This window comes from Alexandromys fortis, unplaced genomic scaffold, assembly GCF_014885135.2.
Source record: "Alexandromys fortis isolate MF-2015 unplaced genomic scaffold, M_Fortis_MF-2015_v1.1 scaffold_67, whole genome shotgun sequence".
Classification (NCBI taxonomy): domain Eukaryota; kingdom Metazoa; phylum Chordata; class Mammalia; order Rodentia; family Cricetidae; genus Alexandromys; species Alexandromys fortis.
This window is the reverse complement of record NW_026067945.1, coordinates 501,231-525,360: the sequence shown is the minus strand read 5'-3', so window position 1 is coordinate 525,360 and position 24,130 is coordinate 501,231. Positions and strand designations below refer to the sequence as shown.

Below are 24,130 nucleotides of genomic sequence, written 5' to 3'. Positions count from 1 at the left end.
GGTGATATGTGGCTTTGGAGCCCTGGAGTGGGGCTTCTAAGATGCCTGACCATTTGTGCCAACACTTCAGGAAAGAGGGAAAAGCAGGAAAGGTGCAGGCCACACTAGGGCCAAGCAAGTAGGAAGGAGTTTCTGCTCACCTGGAATGGCAAGACAGCAGCCGACTCCACCTCTCTTCCCTAGGAGCAGACCTTGGTTAAGATGACATAACACAGCCCCCATTGGCTTTAGTGGGGTGTGGCCAACGTCGATAAAAGGGACAAAAGCACTGTATGCAGGTACTGCAGCGGATGTGTTCCTCTATTGATGGGCAGTGGGCTGCTTCCTGGCTCTTCCGTGTGAGTGTTGCAGCAATGACCCACAAGTGTCTCTGTGATGTGCTAACTCAGAGGCACGCAGAGAGGAACAGCCGGCTTGAGTGGCATTTCTATTTTTAGCCTTCCTTACTGACCTTGATTGTGGCTGCACCGACTTGCCAGGAAAAAAAAAAAAAAGAATTGTCCCTAGAAAATGAACATAACTACAGATGGTCGTATTAATAAAACAAACCAGACTGAGAAAGACAAAGTACATGTGTAATAGGGTAGGATTATTTACTTGAAGGGTGTCTTGGCGCATCTAAAGTATGCTATTAGTTTTTGTCTGTTGCTACAACCAAATAACAGAGGCTTGAAACGTCTATGGGGAATAACAGGTTAATTTAGTTCATAGCTTAAAACTAGTCTGCAATCAGTCAGTCTGTCGGTCGACCTTTGGAGAAGGTGTGTACCGGAGAAGGAGGGGGGTTCGCTTGGCAAGGACAGAAGTTAGGAAGCAAGAACCAGCGTGGCTCTTTGTCCAAGGATTGGCTCCTGAGAGAACGGACCGGTGAGCTGCCTGCTGCGGTCAGAAGACTGCCTTGGATTCCTTGGAGCTGAAGTTACACGTGGCTGTGAGTCCCCTACAGTGGGTGCTGGGAATCGAACTTACATCCTCAGCACCACTCACTCTTAGGTCCTCACTCTTTTCTTCAGTCCCTAATCCCTTCTTAGGTCATACCCCCAACAACCTCCCCATCTTCCACTAGAACCCACCCCTCAGACATCATCCTCCTTCTAACGCTACCACACCAGGACCCAAGCTTCCATCTGCATCCCTGAGGGAGGCTGCGCCACCCTGCGTCACTGCCACAAAGCTCAGTGTGCCTCTGTGATGATGATGGGGGCAGATACACACGGATCTCGGGATGCTCCACATGCCCCAACTTAGAAATCCTGAGGGGGAGGCTGTCCCCACAGCCAGACACTGCCCTAGGAATAGAGACGCTAGACAGTATGGAAACACTCCAGGGGAAGCTGACCCATCTGCAGGCAGCAGTGGCCCTGGAGCCCACTGCAAGTGTGGGCAACTGTGGGACAAGTGTGAACACAGTCTCAAGGACCACCCTGCCTGCACCCACCCTGCCCCATGCCACAGACTGGCACCAGAGTCAGAGAGTGACTGGAACCCTAGGTCAGCTGTACATCTGACCAGTGGCTCTGTTCCTGGAATTTGACGGCCCTGTGCTCCAGCCCCTGCTCCTTAGAGACATTACTTTTTAAGTCCAGTTACCCATAGTCAACTGTCGCCCACAAATATCAACTAGGAAACCACAGAAATGAACACTTCAGAGACTGTGAATGAACTGCTGTAATGTATGGGTTACTCATTACTGTTGGTCTCCTACTGTGACTAATATGTACCTCACTCAGCTTCGAGCAGGTAGCACAGTCGGTGGCTTCAGGCACCTGCAGACCATCCTAGGCAATGAAGCTGAGCAAGAGCCAACTGCTAAACTGGGAAAGGAGGCTGGGTTCCATGGCTGCTCCCTACAAATATGTTGAGACCCAGGAGTCAGGTGTGGAAGGGCCAGATGTAGACCTGTCCCAGATACCCCTTTGCCAGCACAGAGGCTCTCCCACGGAGACTCCCTCTACGTGAGCATCTGCACATTTGAGCATAACGTCCCAAAATACATACTGTGGGGTTGCTTCCGAAGATACAAATAGAATCTCAAATATATACAGCCAAGACTGACATTATTATTTTCAATTGCTGGTAATTCAAACAGAACTAAAATGTTCCCATCTCTAAGCCCGATGCAGACGACGCCCCAGTTCACTCACAGATACTGTTGAACTGAAAGGACCTTCCATGCCACCGCTGAGGTGAAATGGTTCCTGAGCCTAGGGAGCCCAGCAGTGAATCTAGATGCGACACCATGTCCCGCTTCCATGAAGCGAGGCTGGCTCTCCAGTCACGTGCTGAAGGAAACAAGGCCACACCAGAATGGCTAGGGGTTATAGCCTTCAATGGTGGCAATCTGAGTGCCAGGACACGGGGGATGGGAAAGCCAGGTCACTCTATCAAGCCTTCCCCCAGAAAAATGCGGGGCCGGTTGTAGAACTCCATAACCTCCCGTTCTTGGGGGTCTGGGAATTACAGAACAGACAGCTCAGGCAGTTTCTCCTGGAAGGTCATGAGGTAGGACACAGTGGTCACTGTGGCCCAGGATACTGACCTGGCCAGCAGAGGCAACGAGCACCAAAGGGCAGATGACCCAGGCTGGCTTTTTTAATATCCTAGCCTAGAGATCAGCAAGAAGGCCAATGGCCCAAGGAGGAGACCAGGGCCTTCTGAGTCAGACTCTAGAAGTGGTAGCCAGATGCTAAATCTCCAGTGTCTCATGCCCCCCTCTTAAGCCTCCTGAGTATCCAGAAATGGGAGGTGGCATCCAGTTATACCCTGAAGAGCTAAAGAGATTCTGCCCAGGGAGAAACCATCTGTGGTCACAGAATTCTCCCTGGGGACATCTCAAAGGGCCAGCCAAGAGGCTGTTGAGGTATCTGGATTGGACAGAGCAAGCATGGACACCAGATTAAGTATGTTCTCGGCAAGATCATCTCCAGGGTATCTCCTCCAGGAGAAGTCAGAATTGAGCACGTGTTGGATGCTCAAAGTGTCACCATGGTCATCAGCTGCCAGACTGCCTTTTCTAAAGACACCGCACCCCTCAGGGTCGTCTACTGGCACTGGCAAGAAGGGATGAGCAGGTGCAGGTCTGATGACAAGAAGGGGAGCAGTTGAGGAGGGGAGAGGCGTGCACAGCCCTCCCCCATCACTGCATTCCAGAGCAGGGCAGCCTGTAGCTAGGCAGGAGACTTGGAGGTCTCTGCAATCAGCCAGCACATCGCTGGATAACACTCCCCTCCTCACTGGGAAGCAGCTGAGACTCTCATTGCCTTAGCATAGCAAAAAGCTCCAAAGCCTGTCTGACTTCCCTGGTTGGGGAAGAAATGCGTCTGCAGGACACGTGCCAAGGGACATGGCGTGGGAAAGGGCCTCATTGCTCTGTTAGTATCCAGCCTAGTGGGTGATAAATAAAATACAACATAGGGCAAAAAGCAGTATTGGACAGTGACAAGCTACACCAGGCCAGTGGATGCACCAGCAGGAGGGACTCTTTTCCAGTAAAGCTCTCAACGTGGCATCTGCCAGCACTACGCTCCACTTGGGCAACGTATTCACAGTGACTGGCTGGCCCTGGTCAACCACAGAAGCTCCGTCCAGTCTCTGCCACCACAGAGCAGGGTGCAGGGATCTATCAGGAGGGTGAGGCTGAGGCCGAGGCCTAGAGGCTCCTGCCGCTGCACTACCGAATGAACATCAAGCAGGGGCATGGCCCTGTTGAAAGGGGCCAGCGTCACCCTCTGCCTCCTTACCCTCAGGGATGGCAGTTGCGTTCCTCCGCCCTGGTGGGCGGCAGTGCCACGCTTCCTCGGTGAGATCTGGACTTCGGGGAAAATGTCCTTCCTCCTCCTTTTGATGGAATTAGGAAAAATAATTAAGAGGAGAACAGATGGCAACCACTTAAAACCTGTTCGTGAGAACCAAATCAGCAAGATGTGGGAATGGGGGCGAGTCTGCTTTTCTGGATGAGTGGGCACCCCACACTGTAATCCCCAAAGCAAGGCAGGGGGGGCTGTGGACCATGGTGGATGGAAGTTTTGTACAGAGAAAGGATAAGAGCCCCAAATCTAGGAGCAAGCACAGAAAAGCCACTTTCTCCTGCGGCAATCAGGCAACTTGGATGCTACAGGGGGCCCTGGCTTCAGCACCACTACAAGAACATTTTCTAAGGACAGATCATCACACCCGATGAGAAGCCCGGTATCATAGCCCTGAGTTTGAAACGGTGATTGCAGGCTGATTCTTCCTCTCCCTGAGAACTCTGAGAACCCCTCACCCACAGGCTCCCTTAGTTCTCTTTCTACTAACGCAACAAAATACTTAAGACTTATATATTAAGTCTTATATTAAGACTTAATACTCTACAGAGAAAGGAGGTTTATTTAGACCATGGGTTTAGAAGTTCCAAGTCCAAGACTGAGGGCTTCACCAACCTCATCTAAGTGCACCGTTGGCTGCGTCAAAGACAAGAAAACAGCTGCATGCCAATGAGACCTAGTATATCGGGCGGGGGGGGGGGGGGGGCTCAGTCTTGAACTGTATAAGAAAAGTAGATGAGCCTGAGGCTGGGAGTGAGACAGTAAGCAGGCTCTTCCATAGTCTCTGATTCAGTTCCTGCCCTCAGGTTCCTGCCTTGTGTTCCCATCCTGACCTCCCTCCACGACAGACCACAACCTGTAAGCTGAAACAAACTCTCTCCTCCCCAGGTTGCTTTTGGTCATGGTGTTTACCACAGCAACAGAAAACAAACCAGAACAGACAGCAACCAGCTACCATAAAAGTTAATGAATTTCTGTTACTTGAGACAGCGTGGACACTACTGGACATCATTGCAATAATGGATGTAAGGCAGCTGCATAAAGACAACCATTGCCTGAAGTCGCTCACATGGAGAATTTAAGAAGCTGATCCCAGGGAAACTGAGAGTAGAACGGTGGTCACCAGAGGCAGGTGCACCAATCAGGAGCATGCTGTGGGCACAAGATGAGGACAGTAAAGTACTGTGTGTTCCAAATAGCTACAAGAGGCCCTGCCGCATAGATCAGCAGAATAAGGGGCTTGCAACCAAGCCTGACAATCTGAGTTCAAATCCTGCTCTCTGGCCTACATACACACACTACAAAACTATATTTTAAAAAAAGCTACAAGAATACCATAAAAAGCACAAATGTTTGAAGAGATAGATGTTTACCCTAGTTTGAACATTATGTTATATACAACTTATCAAAATATCATGCCATCACCATAAATGTACACAAGTTTTACATTTATGTATCAGTTTTAAAAATAAAGTTAAGGCGCTGAATACGGCTCAGTCAGCACAGATGCTGAGTTTGGATCCCAGCACTGACATGAGACCCAGGATACGGCAGGATACACCTGTGATCCCAACCCTGAAGAGCAGAAGCAGGAAGCCAGTTAGGCTAACCAAATCAGTGATCAAGCAGGTTCAGTTGGGGACTTGCCCTCAAAAGTTAAGATGGAGGGCCATTGAGGAGGACACCCAAACCTCTGGACTAAAGAGGTGTGCACACCACATACACACATATACATAACACCCATACATATAAAAACACCAAGTAAATAAAATACATTTTATTAAGATGGCTAATGGTAAATTTTTGTATTATGTGTATTTTCCCCCGATTTAAAAATCCTACCAGTAATAGCACATTCCTGGTGCAACAGGGACGACTAGCTCTCAAAGTTCCTGGGCACCAAGGAGATGGGGACAGATGTGGTGCACAGAGTATCTAGGTGGTCTCACTCCTAGGTGAGGGGTGAGGGGTGGAGCAAACCAGAAGTGGCCATGTGGACTTCTGGTTTGCAGGAAGGGGCAGCTGACACCTCTCTGTGTCTTGTCTTGAAATGCAGGTCTCCCTTAACAGGGCACCAAAGCAGCAAGCAGCAGCCACACAGGGTGACGACCCTTGCGTGGGGAGAGGAGAGAAAAGCACCCTCCTCCCTAGTCACCTCCAAAACCACGAAAGAGCAAAGCCCAAGGTCTTGGCACAGCAGGGGTGAGCAAGGGTCAGGGGGCCCTGCTGCTGGGAAGCCCTGTGGACGCAGGACAACTGTAGGGGAGAGGACACTGTCGGGGAAGAGCAGGGAATCTGCATGCTCAGTGTGGAGGGCCTCAGCCCCACTGCCCCTCACCGGATCCACGGCCAGCCACCAACCCTGTCTGTCCCTGCCCTGCACCCAGGGCAGGAGGCTGTCCTTCCTCCTCTGACGTACACCCAGCAATGCTGGCTCAGCTCCAGATCACCCCAGTGAAGCAAATGTCATTCCCAATACATGCAAAGCTTGTGTTTAGTCTACCCCATGCCCTGTAAGAGTGCAATAACAGTATGTCAAATTATACACATCCCATTAGAAAACCATTGCTCAGAATTCGAACAACCATCCGAGCTGTTGGGAAGACTTACTCAGTCTGGAAAATCCAGGGACCAGGGCAGGGCAGACAGAAGGGTAATCAACAATGGCTGCCTACCCCTCATATCTGGGAGATGTTTATGACTGTATGGTACTGACTGTCCTGACTGGCATTAGGAAGTTGACTATAGAAATGTATTGGTTAGATGGTAGAGCTCTAAGACGGGGAAGCTATGTGTTAAAATCTTGTTTGCCACAATGGGTCATGAAGTGCAGGGCTGGAATATGCCTGAACAGCAGAAGAGAAACCTAATGCACAGAGGCCTTGGGTTTATTCCCATTCAACACACATGCACACACGTGCGCACATACACACACAAATGGCACACACATTTTTTTTTCAGAAATGTGGGTGTAAATAATGTAGTGATATTTCATTTGTGTTTTAATAAATAAAGCTTGCCTGAAGATCAGAATGCAAAACAGCCACACTGGTCAGCCATACAGGCCTGGCAGTGCCGGCACACACCTTTAATCCCAACAGCCACACTACTTAGCCATAGAGGCCAGATGGTGGTGGTGCACGCCGTTAATCCCAGCACTAGAGAAGAATATAAAGCAGGATGAGACAGGTACTCGCTCTCTTTCATTCTGAAGATTTCGCTGAGGTAAGAGCTCTCTAGTGGTTTGGCTGCTTTTGCTTTCCTGATCTTTAGGTTGAACCCCAGTATCTCAGAATTTTTATTAATCATGCTACAAAAATACATAAGCCAATCCCATAGTAAACCATATTTTGTTATCCAGCTTTACTACTATAACAAAATGCTTGAGATGACCAGCTTATAAGGAGGAAAGGTTTATTTGGGCTCACAGCTTTGGAGACTGTAGTCCACAGTTGGTGGCCCTATTGCTTCTAGGCCTCTGACAGTGTAAGCCATCATGACAGAAAGGACATGGTGGAACACAGCTATTCGTCTTGTGGGAACACAGGAGGAAGAAGAGGCAGAGGGCTTGGGTACCACTGTTCCTTCTAGAACACACTTCCAATGACCTGAAGACACCCCCCACACACACACACACACTAGGTTCCATCTCTTAAAGGTTCCACAACTTCATGATGGAACCACCCCAGCGATCTAGGACACCCTGGATCCAAAGAGCAGCACCGGTCATCACCAAGTGGCTGCATCTGCCCTCTCATATGGCTGGCAGTGTACCCTGTATACACGCGGATGGACATTGTCCTGTGACAGCATGACAGCCCAGGCAAGGTCACTAGGCTGTAGAAATTCACCAGGTCCACTCCAATCGTGTGTGTGTGTGTGTGTGTGTGTGTGTGTGTTGCACTCTTGACCAAGAATATCATTATGTGGTTCAGGGAAGACAGTACACAGACAAGAGCAGGCTGACCTGGGGCAGGTCAAGACACTCCCCAAAAGGTAAATGTAGTCTAGGAACTGAGCAAGCCACCAGCCCTTTCCTGGAGAGCCCTCAAAAGAACCACCAGACTAGCACCTTGGTCTTGAATTTCAATCCTCCAAAACTGAGAGACTATAAACTCATGATGTTTAAACCACCCTGCTAGAACCGTGCAGAGCTGGCCACTCTAACTCCCCAGCAGGAGGTGCCCTTGAGATGACACATCTTTACATTCAACATCACATAGTTGCAGGTCCCTCAGACCAGCCCAGGGACCCTGCACCATTCACTTGGGACTTTCTGTAGAGCCCCCAGCCTGCTTTTTGATAAAGGAGCCTGCCCACAGCAATAGCATCTTTGGGTTGGCTGCCTGGGTCGCCCATGAATGGTCTGGGTGTGGGACAACGTAAGAACTGTTACTCCCACACAAGGCACAGAGACCCTGCCCACTTCCTGCCAGCTCCTGAAAATCTCTGAAAGAAGTGATGGATGCCCTGGGCTCATCACCACTGTCCAGGAAGGAGGGTCTCCAATAATACATCATGGAGGATTGAGGGTACCCTGACAGCAGAGACAGGGACAGTCATTCCCATGGGCAAGACACAATTAGTAGCCTGCTGGTCATTTGTCCTCCACACATTGCTGCCTCTTCTCTATGCCTTTTTCACATATACAGATGTGCAGGTTCCACATCTGTAGACCCAATCAACCACAGATTCAAAACTGTTTTTATTCCAAAAGTCCTAAAGATGCAAAACATTTTTTACCAACCAAACCCTCCAGAGAACAGCAGAGACCACATGAATGGTATGGTCATGGCCTGGCCTTTTCCTAACCTGTCATCTCCCTACAGTACAGTATTGGGGCTCCTGTGATGCCATACTAGGATTACAAAGGCCCAGTCCACACTGAACATGGGTGCAGTTATGTTTCTTGCCATCCCCGAAATAATAAAACAAGTATTCATATAGCAGTTGCAACATATGCAGTGTCAGAAGTCATCGAAGGAGGATGTATGCATGTCCCATGTAAATCTTGAGCACTTCACATGGGGCACTGGAGCATCCTCAGATCCAGGAACCCACAGAGGCCCTTGACGCCATTCCATGGATACCAAGTGACCACTGTAGGTGTTACCGTTTCAAACCAGACAGCGCTGGAAATCGGCATGAGTACATGAAAGTTTGGTTGGAGAGAGGTGAGGTTGTGGCCAGGCATGTTAATGGGGACTTGTCCCAAGGGCACGTCGGGAAACGCGGAAGTTGGAAAACACATCCCACTCACCGGCAGTCTCCTCACAAAGTCCAGCCTCCACGAGGTCACCTGGCAGAACTTCAGCAGTGCTTCGGTATCCAGAGAACTGCAACAGAAAGATCACAAACACGGAGTCAGTGGGCTGGGAAAGCAACCCACTCCCTCACAGACACAGGGCAGAGTCAGAACCCAAGTATTCTCCTCAACAGGCAACATCTGGAAATACAGAGTGCAGCCGGTCATGAGTTTCCTGACATCTTCAGGGTCAGGCGGAAAGGTCAACACAGACCACTAACTGGCCTACAGACTGGAGCCACACTGAGTATGTGAGGGACAGACTTCTCAAACTCTTTTGCAGGAAGACCCTGAAATAAACAAAATATCCCTTCACACTCCCACACCCCTCTACACACATACACCCCACACATTAGAGAATCTGTTCCCAGCTTGCTTTTTCCCAAAGTAGCAAAACACTACACAAGGCTCAGAGCTCCGTGCAATTCGAGATACTTCTCTTAAAACGGTATATGTGACATGTGGATAGGATATGCTTCTGCCAAATGCAATGAACAAGGACTCCGCAAAGAAACGGTGACCTTGCTCAAGTGCCAGTGCTTGAAGAGAGCCACCAGGTGAGCAAGAGACACCATGTCCTCCGCGGCTTGCTTGTTCTTTCGGCCCTGAACCGCAAAGACAGACAGACACCTTGGTCCCCGTCTTAGCTCTGCTCCTGGGAGAGCCTGGGAAGCCTGCACACCCGCCTGAGCTTCGGAGGATTCTGCAGCCCAGACACTGAGTTGGCACCACCACCTCCTACACGTGCCCTCGGTTCCTTCCTGCACACCCTGCCCTTTCAAAGGAGGAGCTGCCTGGAAACCAACTCTTCCTTGAGCGCTAAGGCAGGCCCCTGCTGCGTTCTCTCCTACAGCTTCTTCAGACAGATTTTCTGTCCTGCTCCTAAAGCATGCCACCCAGTTGGAGCCTCCCAACTTCTGGGACCCACTATCATGCCTAAGGAAAAAGAGTGGGGAGACCCAGATCAACTCTCCCCCCATTCATCTGACCCACCCCAGTGAGCATGAGAAACCCGCTTTGCCCAGGGATTCTCATGGTGTGTGACGTCAATGGGCCGCCATATGGTGGTACACTGCAAAGGCCGATCCCCAGGCTCTTGCCTCACTGGCGCTGAGGTCCATGAGAGGTTTGAGGCTATAGAAGGAGGTCATTGTGTCAGTGAGGTCCATGATGACCCGGGAGAACAGAATGCAATGATCTCCCTCAGGGTGGAGCTCGTAGGGTGCAGATCAGTGGGACACTCATGAAGCAGTTCCTTCCACCCAGAATATGCTGATAAAAATGATTCAGGGAAAAAGGGGGTGCATAGAAAAAGTCTCCCCTGACCGCAGCTGCCTTCCCTGGATCCTGGCCATGCATCCTAAACAGAAGCCCAGGAACTGCCTGCCAGTTTCTAAAACACGGGCACCCATCACTGTCTCACTGCACACCTGCCCTTACTAACCTGCGAATGCCACCTGCAGTGTGTTCCTCAGGCTAAAAATACATCCACAATCTTCCTCAGAAATGCCCCGTGGGAGAGTGGAGGCTGCCTAGGAGCCAGGACAGCTGCAAAGGCCCCACAGTTCTCTCACTAGTTCCGCATCCCACACCATTGATGGGGTGGGTGACCTATGGCAGGCCACCTGGGGCAGGGCTTAGGTACTTGGCTTCCTTCATGTACCAGTACCCAGCAGACGACCCTCCTGTATGGGCACCTTGGCATCCTGCCCATCTTTCTCAGGCTGGACACTCTCCAGGCCCACCCAGGAAGACATTTACTGAAAGTACGGGCCACTGCAGCACTTACAATCCCCACAATTGTTAAGCAGCCAACAGAGCTCAGTTCCCAGGGCCAGCTGCTTCCCTCTCCCCCACACCTGACCCCCCAGAGCACCAGGAACAAAGAGGTGGGCGCCCACATCCCAAGCCTGCACTTCTCTGCACCTGGTACTGGCTGCCATGGCTCCCCTCACTATGAATGCTGACCCGGCCTGACACAGCCAAGCCTGACCAGTCAGGGGGTGACTCGGCCCACAGGGAAAGGCAGAGGTAGATCGTCAGGGCCACCCTTCTCCCTGGAATCACCACCTGCAATGGCTGACATCACATGCTACAGCCTGGCTACCAGCCCTGCCCTGACGCTCTGTACACCCACACAGGTGTCCCCAGCCAGCTCCTTCCCAGGAGGCTCAGGGAGCCCCTTCTCTACCTAGTATTGAAGACTCTGCTGGAGACACAAGCAGGATTGTATGGACCAGGGCATAGGGAGCCAGGTGCAGGCATACAGGACCGCAAGATGACCCAGATTCCAATAGTCAAACAGCAGCCAGCAAGAGCCTCCTCCGTACAACACTCAACCCCTTGGGCATCCCGGCCCCAAGTGAGTCTTTTAGAATCTCCCACACTCACTCTGACTCTGAAAGGCAACTCAAGGCACTCGCTGTATGAATTGGTGACACTCTGGTCTCCACCAAAGTATTCCCATCCAGTGGACAGAGTTCTTGGTTACTCAGACCAAAGCCGCAGTGACATCCTGGACCCATCTCCTTCCATCACTCGCGCGAATTCTACGCGGGCTCCACTGTTGAACTTCACAGACCTCCCGGGACCATTGCTGCTCTCACCACTGACGATCTGGCTTCCTTATTCTTCCTTGAACAGACAAGCAGGGGTCTATCCCAGGGCCTTTGTGCATCCTCTCATTCTCTCCCATGATGCTTCTGGGCAGGTGTCAGCTTCCTGACCTCACTATTTAACCCACCATCTGTGTCCCTAGCCTTTCCTCCAAGCTTAAAGCTGCCTCATGACACTTCCCAGCACCGACATACACCGTCTTTCATTGATGGTAGCCATGCCTGCCTCCCCTCACCAGAAAGCAGGCTCTATACGGGAGGAGCTGCTCCCTTTCACAAGCTCTCACATCAACAGGGCATCTCTTCAAAATGTCCTTGTCCCTTTCAAATAGTTCTGGGATCCAGACATGTCCTGTGAACAACCCCCACCCTTAACCTCACTATGGGCAGCTCACTGTCCATGTTCTGAAAGCTTTGAAGGTGACAGGGTCACACAGACCAAGTGTCAAAGCACTTAAGAAAGTGTTGACCTAGAAGCCTTGAGTGGCTCAGAGTGCAGAGTGGGAGGGGCAGGAGCCAGACCCAACAGAGAGGAATTAGTGGAAAATTATTCTGATGCATGGCCTTTTCGGGCAAGCAACAGCCTGGAAGGTTCTAACTCAGGGGAGCTCCAGGCTGACCTGCCCAGTGAGGAGAGCCTAGCAGTGACAGAGCCTCCCCTGAGTGAGTGCATTGAGGAATGACAGGCCTGGGGGAATTTCTACTCTCACCCTGTCCTGCCAAGCCAGCCAGTCACGGACTCAGAGTCTCGGAGCCAAGTCCCAACGGAGTCAGGACCTGCATGTTCTCTGTCTATCACCCTGTGTCGGAAGCAACCTGGGCTCAGTGAGCAGCCACGGTCACCACACGGCTGCATTCCTACCAGCTGCCTTTTCTGCTTTGTCAGCTCGTGAGAAAGTTGGGACTTGGTTTTATGCCAACAGGAAAATTCTCCTTTTCTAGAAACACCCTCAAGATGGTCAAAGGGAGAGAAAAACCAAAGAGCCATGACAAGTTGTGTGCAAATTCTCCACATTCTCCACATGCTGAGTGAAGTGCCCAACACTGCACAGACATGGATTTGGGGTGCATTTGAGGATAATCTGGCACCTGGTTCCTCAGACAAGCACAGATTAGAAACAATGAGTCCTCAAAACACTGGCTTCTGTCTTCCAGACAGCCATGCCCAGCTCTGGGAGCTGAGACCCTTGGACTGGCAGTTACCTCAGGTAGGCTGTCTCGCCAGGTGCACGGTGCCAAGGATAAGACCATGGACCAAGCAACACTCACCTATGCCGACCGTTCCACAGCCTCTGAGTTCACGCCTCAACCAACATCTCCAAGGCATGCCTACAGGTGGCTGTTTTTCAGCTGGTCCAAACTGGGCCTCATCTCCCCTTACAGGACCCTGCTCTACCCACAGCCTCCCCCTTCCAGCTGGACTACCCAGCCTTTCCCCCTGAGCTGGCATGCTCCAGCTTCGGATGAACTCTTCTTCCACAGCCTTCCCACATGCCAACCTGGCTTCCACCCGTGACCTCACCTCACCGCCCCACACTGGCCTTGACCTCCAGCTCTGGTGTCAACCTCCAGCTCTTGGGTTTCTCCCTACGACCCCTGCTTTGACTCTAGCCCGCAGTCCCTTCTGCCAGGCCTCACGGGTACACCCACCAGTACTAACGGCCGCTCCCTGTATAAGCAGGACAGTCACAGGCCTATATGAGATAAAGCCCACCAAACACCTATTTAAAGACAGTACAGTAATATTACGGGATGTCACCAAACTGAGCACAGGTAGAAGGCTCTGGAGTTAGGTAACAATGAATGTCATGAAGATGCTTAAAGCCACCACGTTAGACACTTCACAGGGGTGAACTTCATAATATATAAATTATATCTCCCTAAATCTGTTAGTAAAACTTCCACCAGAAGTGGTATCCCATTATCCTCTGCTGCACCCCAACTGTCTCCCGAGTACAAATCCTCAGGATGCCTAGAGAAGCCTCTGTCTTGCTCCATGGCCTCTGGCTTTTCTCCTGTCCCTTGCTCTGCCCCACTCCCATTGCCCACTGCCATGCCTCAGACATACCAGGCCCGCTTCTGGTAGACACCAACATGGATAACCTCCCGAAAGGCCCTGCAGATGCCACTTGTACCAATCCACTCACCTATACCTGCACACCTCCGAAAGTAAGCTCAGTATTTGCCACTGCCATCACCCACTGGGGCAGAAGTCCTCTTCCTCGGCTGTGCCCCTTGGTATGTACCCCTACCTTTAAGTACACTTACAACTGTACTTAAAGGGTGACCCAGTGAGTATGGACTCAGTAACGGGCTTACCCCTGAACTGAGTGTTCAGAAAAATCAATGGCTTCTCAGGAGGCCCAACTTCAGAATCTGGGATGCTTCAGTCACAATTCGATCTGCAGCCCCCACCATGCACTTATGGATGAATGTTCACACCCTCCTACATTCCTGTGCTGGGACAAGCTGAGCCAGAAACCTTGAGTGCGACCTGAAAGCTCACCTTCAGGCTACAGCTTGGAGGTGCAGCCAAAGCCACCTAGACCTCCTTACAGGCCTCCAGGGCTCCACAGCCACACAGGAGCCTGACCCTGAGGGCTGGAGCAGGTTGTGCTCTCTGAATCACCACAGCCAGGCTTCCCTGTGGGGCCAGGAGACAGCCTGTTCCTCAGAGCCACCCACACCCAGGCTATTTCCTGTTTCAACAAGGAGAGGAGCCCTACTGAAAAAGAATCTCTAAAATCCCTGCCCTCCACCACGTGTGTATCCATCCTCACAGAGCGCCGGCAGGAACGGAAACATTAAAGTGACTTGGGAACTCCTGAGGCACAGGGGGACTGTGTGTCTCCCTCTGCGCAGTGGCCACATTCACACGCAGAATGGTGCACGGTCACCCACTCATGCGACATCACGGAACGGCACAGCTGGCAATGGCCACCAGCCAGCTTCTTCTCAGATGTCTGGTCTCTGAAGCTCCCATGCACCCATGCCCACCCAACTCACCCATTTGTAGAGAAAAAAAGCTCCATCCACACAAGAAAGATAGAGAAAGAAGTCGGGAAAGAGGAACCTTCAGAGATCAGGTCCAGTGCTCACATCTCCCATGATCCTCCAAGTCCTGAAGACATGAAGGGAAAGTGGCTTACAACAGCATTGCTTCTCCTCCTCTCGTGCAATGTGTGGGTCATGTATGCCCCATACCCATAGCCAGCCACCATTCCAGCGGGTCACTAGTCCTGAACAGAGAAGACGGGGTTAGCCCCGGAGCCCAGGTACAGTCCTAACTCTGACACTTACCAGCTCTGTGATACTGGCCGTACTGCTTAACTGAGCTTAACTTCCCACCCCCAGGGAATGGGCAGAGCCGCCTTCCACCTCTTGCAATGCTGTGAGATGAGACATGGGGATAGCCTGTGCTCGTGAGGCTCTTATGGTCAACCCGCTCCCTCCTAAAGGTGCAGCAAATGCATGCAGCTGTTACCACCTCTGTGGGGTCGGCTTTGCTAAGGGAGGGATATGGGAAAACGTGAGTCCGAGCAATGACCATCTCTGCTATGTTCCCCAGGGGAAGCACAGGGAAGACGCTGAGGCCAGAGAGACAGAGGGACACAAGGAACATCATTCCCTGGACCAGCCCACCAGCACCACAGCAGGACCCCCTAACCCTTCCCCCATGTCACGGGAAGCAAAGAGGAGAAAGGATATGACAAGGGACATTCCTATAACAGGAGGAAGTTAGTGAAGCAAAGATTTCTGCATAAAAAAAGTCAGATGAATCTGTAACCCTGTCAAATCCCAGAGAGACACAAACAGGGAGCCACAAAGTACAGGGTGGACATAGGCAAACAGCACATGGTCTGCAGGCAGCACAGTGGGCAGTGTGACCAAGGGAGATGTGAGGAACAGAGGGGGCCAGGGGCACTACAAGAGGGGGTTTGGGGACACTACAAGAGAGAGCCGGGGGACACTACAAGAGGGAGCTGGGGGACACTACAAGAGGGAAATGGGGGGACACTACAAGAGGGGGATGGGGACACTACAAGAGGGGGTTTGGGGACACTACAAGAGGGAAATGGGGGGACACTACAAGAGGGAGATGGGGGACATTACAAGAGGGAAATGGGGGGACACTACAAGAGAGAGCCAGGGGACACTACAAGAAGGATATGGGGGACACTACAAGAGGGAGATGGGGGACATTACAAGAAGGAGATGGGGACACTACAAGAGGGAAATGGGGGGACACTACAAGAGGGAGATGGGGACACTACAAGAAGGAGATGGGGGACATTACAAGATGCCCAGCAAATTAGAAACCTGATGCCCATTTTTTTCTACAAACCTAAAACCAGTGAAAAAGAAAGCTTGGTTTTTTAGAAATATTGTATGTGATATGATATTCAGGGAGCTAAGTATAGAATGAACATAATTAGTGAGCTATCCAGTACACTGGAAGATGGAGCTAAATTTTCCCACAAGTTAGTGCAAACAAATGGTGATCTTACCAAAAACAATCTACAGATTCAATGCAATGCCCACCAAAATCCCAGCAAAATTCTTCACAGACCTTGAAAGAACAGTATTCAAATTCTTATGGAAAAGAAAAAAAACCCAGGATAGCCAAACAATTCTGTACAATAAAGGAATTTCGGGGGGCATCAAAATCCCTGACTTCAAATTCTATTACAGAGATACAGTACTGAAAACAGCCTGGTATGGGCATAAAAACAGGAGGACCAATGGAACCGAATTGAAGACCCAGATATTAATCCACACACCTACAAACACTGATTTTTGAAAAAGAAGCAAAAAATATCAAATGGAAAAAAAGAAAGCATATTTAACAAATGGTGCTGACATAACTGGGTATCAACATGTAGAAGAATGAAAATAGATCCACATCTATCACCATGCACAAAACTCAAGTCCACATGGATCAAAGACCTCAGCATAAAGCCGGACCAGGTTTCTAACCTTCCTTGCTGCCATGCCCCCCTTCTCTTCAGACTGAATAACATTAGTGAGGATCCTTGAGATTTTCACTTTCTTCCCCCATATTCACCAGGAGGTGAAGGGGAATAGATAGGGGACAGCAAAGAAAGCCTTAGGGACCATGTCAGCCTTTATCTGGACCCCCAGCTTCTCCTGACTGCAGATTTCCCAGATCAGAATCCACAGGAGAATTCCCTATCTGCATTTGGCAGCTGGTGTTTTTTTGGTTTGTGGTATTTTTTTTTTCCATTAAAAACTATTTTGGGCTAATATGATGACTCAGCTGGCAAAGGCCGACCCTGACTGAGTTCAGTCCCTAGAACCCATAAGGGGCCTATGTATGGGGGTGGAATGGGTTGTAGGATCTGCGTGTGGGGTGACATGATACATGTTGTGGAATGCGGTCAGTTAAATGTGGAGTCAGTATGGTACATGCATGTGTCTTTGTGTGTATGACATGAAAATGAGGTGTGTGGCATGAGGTACAATGTATGTACATGTGTACATGTAACTATGTAGGTGTGACGTGTGGTTAGGGAGAGGGAGTAAGTGGGGGTATGGGGTATTTGTCTGTGTTATAGGATATCTGCCTGTGGTATGGGATATTTATGTGTGGGGTGGGGTGTTTGCACAATGAGGTGTTTGTCTTGGTGTAGGGTGTGTACTTTTGTCTGTGGTATAGGGTGTTTATAGTATAGGGTGTTATCAGTGGTATGGGGTACCTGTCTGTGGTATGGAGTATTCGTCTGTAGACGGCATACATGCACTGTGGAGAACAGGCCAACTGGCAACTTGGTAACAAGTGACAGTGACCCTCTGCACCTGAGCAGGGCTCTGGATATGAAGTGCTAAGTGACCAGGTCCCAACCATTCAGGCCGTTGGAGAGCCTGGGATGTGTGTCATGGCTCTACTAAAAGCTTTACTCTCCAAGAGCTGAAATAGATGGAGACTGAGAAACCATTTGACAACGCCTTCATACCTTTTCCTGGAGCTAAGGGATGCCATCAGTGAGCTCACAGGAAGAGCCATGAAGGAGGCTGAATCGCTGAGGGGAAGTGACAGGCAGTCCAGTATTTGGGACAGAAGAATCAGAATATTGGGTAACACAGTCACCTGCCTATAAACCAGAGTGTCTCACCCACAATGCAGGCCACATGAGTGTGTCCAGAGAAGAACCAAGACACACCATGAGGAAACCATAGCCCAGATGGCTCAAAGGCACCATCCGTGACTAAAGCTTCTATTCAAGGCCTCCCTCCATAGCTGGGGTTCCGGTGTGCAGTGCTTTTCTACAAACAGATTCCTCAAAACTTGTTTTCCTTTCAAGGGACCTAATATGACTATATTAGAACATGAACCATGCTTGAGAGTGAGGTGATTTCCTGAAGTCAAAAAGGACAAAATAAAACATGGAGAGCACTAGAGGAGGAGCAAGGGGAGTCTGACCCTACCTCTTCCCTGTCTCCCATCTAACTAGAGCATGCCAGAGACTGTTAACAGCAACTCCCAGGACCCCCAACCCCTCTGATTGTAACACAATTAGAAAGGAAATAAGTAAATTACAATCCAGACATAATAGAAACCTCAAATCTGTTTCTGGAGCTGCCATTTCTCTAAGGGTCCTCTCCAGGCCTTCCTCATGAAGAAAGATAAACACACACACACACACACACACTCATATGCGCACGTGTGCACACACACACAGAGTTCCACAGCACTGACATTCTGAGGTGGATGACAGGGAACCTACTGACTGACTGTCACTGAAGCCCAGTAGAGGACTGAACCCCTTGTTCACCAAAATGTCAGACTAGAGCAGGCATTAGTCACAGAACAGAATATGCCAAAGGGGTTTCAACTCCAAACACAAAGAGTAAACCTTGGGTGGTTTTATGTTGCAACCGGTGGAATTATTCTTGAGTTTTAAAATAACAGCAGAAGTTAGAATGACAACATTCAGTTAAAACGATGACCAAGCCTTCCCAAAGCAGGCAAAGCCAGTAAGGGGCCACCAAGGACCTTAGCCTTGCTGGATCTGCAGATGTTAAGCACAATTTAACCTGAGCTGTTGCCTATTGTATTGTCCAGGGTTCTCTAGAGGAACAGAAGGGACAGAAGGAATCTATATATAGACACAGAAAGGGGATTTACTAGACTGGCTTCCAGGCTGTGGTCCAGCCAGTTCAACAATGGTTGTCTACCAACAGAAGGTCCAAAAATCCAGTAGTTGTTCAGTCCGTAAGACTGGAAGTCTCCTCTGGTCTTCAGTATGCACCAAAAATCCTGAAGTAGGCTCTAATGCTAGCGAAGGAATGGATTTGCAAGCGAGAGTAAAAGACAAGCAGGCAAAGACAGCAAGCTTCCTTCTTCCACGTCTTTTACATAGGCTGCCAGCAGAAGGTGTGGATCAGATTAAAGGTGGATCTTCCTACCTCAAAGGATCTGGATTAAAAGATCTGGATTAAAAGGTGAGTCTTCCTACATCAAATGATTTAAATAAGAAAAAACAAACCTCACAGGTGTGCCTAGCTGCTCTGTTTTAGCTAATCCCAGCTGTAGCCAAGCTGGCTACAAGAGTAGTCTCCCACCTATAAATATTTGTTGAACTACAGTTCAGCCAATCAGAAGCAGCCAACACATTTCATTCTGTAATTAGGGGCTTTCCAATTGGCTAGATCAAGTGAGGCAATTGTGTAGCTGTAACCAATGAAATGTTTTCTAGGCATCATTTCCATGTCTGTTCTGGAAAGGTCTCCTCTTGGTAAGCACTGCCTGGTAGAATTCAGCCTCTTCCAGTTTGACGCTTCCCAAACCATTATATAGTTGAATAAACTTTATAAATTCTTATTATGTTCAGTCTACCTTTAAACAACAATAAACCACACAGGCAAGGACAGTGGCTGCTACTAGAAAGAATCCTATCCCCTCACCTCACACAGCATCCACTGAGACTGCAGAAGGATTTACTGACTCTAACTAGAAACTATTGTGGGAAGACAAGTGGTTGACCAGTTATCCCATGCCACCTCTTGGTGGTAACATACCAGGAGGCAAAAGGGCACAGTTCTTCCCAGGGACGACTCCCCCTGGAACTGCCTTGAAAAACTGCACTCCCAGGATGACATCAGAGGATGGTCTACAGCATCCAGGAGGAAGGAATGGACAGGCAAAGACGCCGTGGCCTGAAAAGCTCCTGGAGGTGGAAGACACAGAGAATGGTAGTCCTCTGGTCCCCCATGAGGCATGAGCTAGACCAGAACCTCACCTGCTATGCCACTCCTCAGGCTACTGTGAAGACAACACCAGCACCTGAACACTGAAGCTGTGGATTGACAAGAAACTGGGGCGGCCATTGCAGGGGGGTTTGGAGAGCAGGACAAACCTACTGAGCCACTTGACCAAGCCGACCCCTTCTGGTCAAGAAGTTATTGCTTCAGTCTGTGTCCATATCCAGTACAGACAAACGCCATGGCAGATGATTCTGCTTAATGCATGACTGCTGGTTAGTTATGGTTTGTTTGTTTGTCTGTCTGTTTGTTTGTTTTAATCAATTTAACACAAGTTAGAGTCATCTAGGAAGAGGGGATTCCAGTTAAGGAATTGCCTTTATCAGACTGGCCTGCAGGTGAGTACATGTGGTATCAATTGGTGATTTACATGGGAGGGACAGAGCACTGTAGATGCCACCCTGGATGGGTGGTCCTTGCTGTGTAAGACAGGCAGCAGAGAGCACTGTCCCTCTGTGGCCTCAGCTTCGGTTCCTGCCTGAGTTTCTGCTTTGGCTTCCTTCAATGGACTATGACCCTGAATCCGTGAGCCAAATAAACCCTTTCCTCCCCACGCTGCTTTTGATCATAGTCTATCACAGCAATAGCAACCTAACTAAGAAAATAACAAAATCCAACAATCTGGTACATGAAGTACCAGAATGCAGTCTGGCTATGGCTTGCCTCTCATGGGCCTGGCACACAGTAGGTATTCAACCAACATTAGCTGAGTGACAAGAAAACGAGTGAATGGGGACAATGTCATGCCTCTAATCTTTTCCTTGTAGTACTGAAGTACACACCTGAGGTCTTAAGGTACCATCTAGGAAAAGATCCAGGGAACAAGCACAAAGATCTGGAGACAAGACAGGAACTTGGGAGGATGCTTCCTAATTCTGTGAAGGCCTGCAAGAATCCTCTCCTGTCTCCCTGGAACAGGAAGAATAATGAAAGAATTGCCTTCACTCTTCATGAGTCCTGCAAGGTTGAATCTGTGGGCCAAGTTCTCATAGTGTCCTTGACCCCTGACCCCTGCAAGCCTCCTCCCCTCTTCTGCAGGGTTCCTCCTGGCTCCACCTAGTGTTTGCCTGTGGGTCTCTGCATCTGCTCCCATTGGTTGCTAGATACAGCCTCTCTGATGACAATTAGGCTAGGCACCGATCTATGAGCAAAACAAAATATCACATTTTATTGATTTTTTTTTTTTTGTCAGTCATGTTTGATTCTATCCTGAGTCTCTGGATTGTCCTGCCCAAGGTTCTGGGCCATCCAGACAATAACACAGACCCTGCATGAGTCTGAGCTAGGTCCTCTGTATATATGATATGGTTGTCTAGCTGAGTGTTCTTGTGGGATACCTAACAGTGGGAGTTGTAGGGGAGACCCAGCCAATCACCTTGCTAGCAGGGGGCGGGGTCCCCCGAGGATATTTTTTACTTATAAAGACTGCGGGCGTGCAGCCGCCCCTTCTGCTTTCCTGTTCTCCGCTGGAACCTGTGGTTCTGTAAGTCTATTTCCCCATTAAAACTGTATATATTATTACAATCTGTCTGCATTCATTTATGCCGATACAGGGAGTGAAGGTGTCTTTGACTCTTTTGCCTGCTCTAGGACCCTTTTCCTCCTGCTGAGTTGCCGCATCCAGCCTAGATATGAGGCTAGCTATATACCTAGCCTAGTCTTTCTAACTTGTTAAGCCATGATCAGTTGATACCCCTGGGAGGCCTTTTTCTTTTTCTTTTTTTTTTTTTTTATAGTGAGAGGAGAAAGAGGAATGGATCTCTGGGAGAGGAGAGGTGAGGGAGGAGCAACTGTGGTCATCAGGATGTAATGTGTGAGAGAAGTACTTTGTTATTTTTGTTTTTTGAGACAGGGTTTCTCTGTCTAACAGTCTTGACTGCCCTGGAACTCGCTTTGTAGACCAGGCTGACCTCAAACTCACTAAGATCCACAGGCCTCTGCCTCCCAAGTGGTAGGATTAAAGGCGTACACCACCACCACTCAACTGAGAAAAGAAGGAAGGAAAGAAAGAAAGAAAGGAAGGAAGGAAGGAAGGAAGGAAGGAAGGAAGGAAGGAAGGAAGGAAGGAAGGAAGAAAGGAAGGAAGGAAGGCAGGCCTGGGAATATCACGAGGTTTGAGCTGAAGGTTCTACAGACCGATCCAGACTCTTTTACTCACACCTGTGAAGCATGAGAGAGGCTAGGAGTGGGGCTTGATGAGGCTTGGCCAACAAGGCACTCTATAGGCTGCACATTGATTCCAAATCAAAGGTTCAGTCCTAGCCCCGCCCAAAGACACTTAAACCCCTATGCAGCTCCAATAGCTCAGGTTCAAAGCAGGGAAGGCCATGCCTGTGCGTGTCCCATGCTTCTTAATCTGTAGGATCATCCCAGAAACAAAAATGTTCTCCTCTGCTCTGCCCATGAGTCAGCCTGGCTCTTCCATGAGCAGGAGGAGGGCTTCTCTGAGACCCAAGAATGAGTCCTGCAAATACTTCCAGGACTTTCACCCAGAAACAAATGTTACTTTAAATAATTTCCTCTCAAACCCATTTCAGAGAAGTCAAATATCTCAAGCCAATGCAATATGAGAGAGAGAGAGTTGTTATAAAACTAAAAGCAAAAACTGGGCATGGTGGTGTGCACATGTAATCCCAGCACTCAGGTAGGAGGATCTCCACTTCCGGGCCATCTGGGCTAGAGAGCAAGACCCTGTCTTTGAAAAAAGTAACTACAGCAACAGAAAACAAAAAATAAATAAATAAGTAAGTAAGTAAATAAATATCACTATATTGAATTTCAGGAATGCTTGTTATAGTATATAATATATAGCACTATATATTATATATAATATAATAATGAATTTCAGAAATGCATTACTATAATACACTCTCTCTTTGCACCCATCTGGAGACTCTCAGTGATGTCTGGCTCATGCAGCTACTCAGCCTCATTACGTAGAGTGGCTATCCCCGGAGTGCAGGAGTGCATCCATCTCCAATCCTCTGCCACTGTGATCTCCCCCCAAGCAGCAGCTGCTCTGATTAGGATCAGAGCATCTCCAGGGGGGCTCAGACAAGAGAAAGGACCTACCGCTGTCAAGGCCAGGTACTGTGTGCAGATGGTTAGGAACCCATTGCAACAGCTACCTATTGTTTTCTCAAATGTGAAGCATTAGCAAATGGCTCCAACAATATGTATTTTCATTCAAATCCTCCATTCAAATGAAGAAAGAAAAGGAGCCTTCACAGAGCTCCGAAGGAAACAAGCTAGTGCCATTCATGGCAGAAATGCAAATGGTTTGGGGGGTAAGAGAGGGTGGATTAAATGAAACGTCTTCCACTGCACACCCAAATAGCCCCAGTGGCTCTGGGCATCTTATCTTTACCAGGCAGGGTGGCAGACAAGCTCAAGCCGTAGGCACTCACCCCAGCGTGGGTAAGTGACAATTTGATGTGTTCTGGAGGAACAGAATGATGCAGGCTGGTGGCCGCGTCCCTTCTTCCCAAGGCTAGCTGTAGCTGCCCTTCCCTGGCGCCTGCGAGCCTGCACAAAGAGCAGGAAGGCAGCCAATGAAGTCCAAACTCCTGGGCCCTGGGCTCCCTGGAGCACACCAGACCTCTGCTGCAGGCCACTCCAGAGCCACAGAGGAACACCCTGCAGCCAGCCTGCGTCTGCCGAAGTCAAAACTGAAACCTCTTCTGCTTGAGGTTCTTTTTAAGTATCGATTTATCGGTGTTTCCTATGACAAAACCTAGAGTTTTATAGAAACATTCTTTCTTTCTAAAGAGCACAGAATGTGAAACATCATTTTGTGATGCTGATTTTTTTTTTTCTGAAAAGGCTGGATGACTCTGAGCTATTACCCTAAATCCAAGATTTTTAAGTTCCGAAAGGTTACATTTTTAAGTTTCAGGTAATAATGGCTCCCATTTTACAGAAGACAAACTACCCCAAGTGACATTGTTAGACAACTGACAGGAAACGAACTTGACACGGATGTGACTACACAGGGAAACACGGAAAGAGAAAAATCACTCTCTTAGTCAGGGCTTCTGAACGCTCTAGAGCCCGGCTGTGGGTCCTGTGAAAGCGAAGAACCCTTCCACAAACAACCAGCATCACCAGAGAAGTACGATGAG

At 49.4% G+C, this 24,130-nt stretch overlaps 1 protein-coding gene across 2 annotated transcripts in view; it reads right to left on the bottom strand.

The window, feature by feature from the left end:
- Positions 1 to 24,130, bottom strand: part of Apba2 (amyloid beta precursor protein binding family A member 2) — a 205,650-nt gene that overhangs the window by 149,413 nt on the left and 32,107 nt on the right. The window contains exons 1-2 of one of the 2 annotated variants that reach the window (XM_050149208.1): positions 10,556 to 10,662; positions 9,067 to 9,142 (exon numbers count right to left, since the gene is read on the bottom strand). The gene's annotated coding sequence lies outside the window, so the exon portion shown is untranslated. Of the gene's footprint in view, positions 1 to 9,066; positions 9,143 to 10,555; positions 10,663 to 24,130 lie in introns of those variants that run through there. The other variant, XM_050149207.1, reaches the window with a different exon arrangement.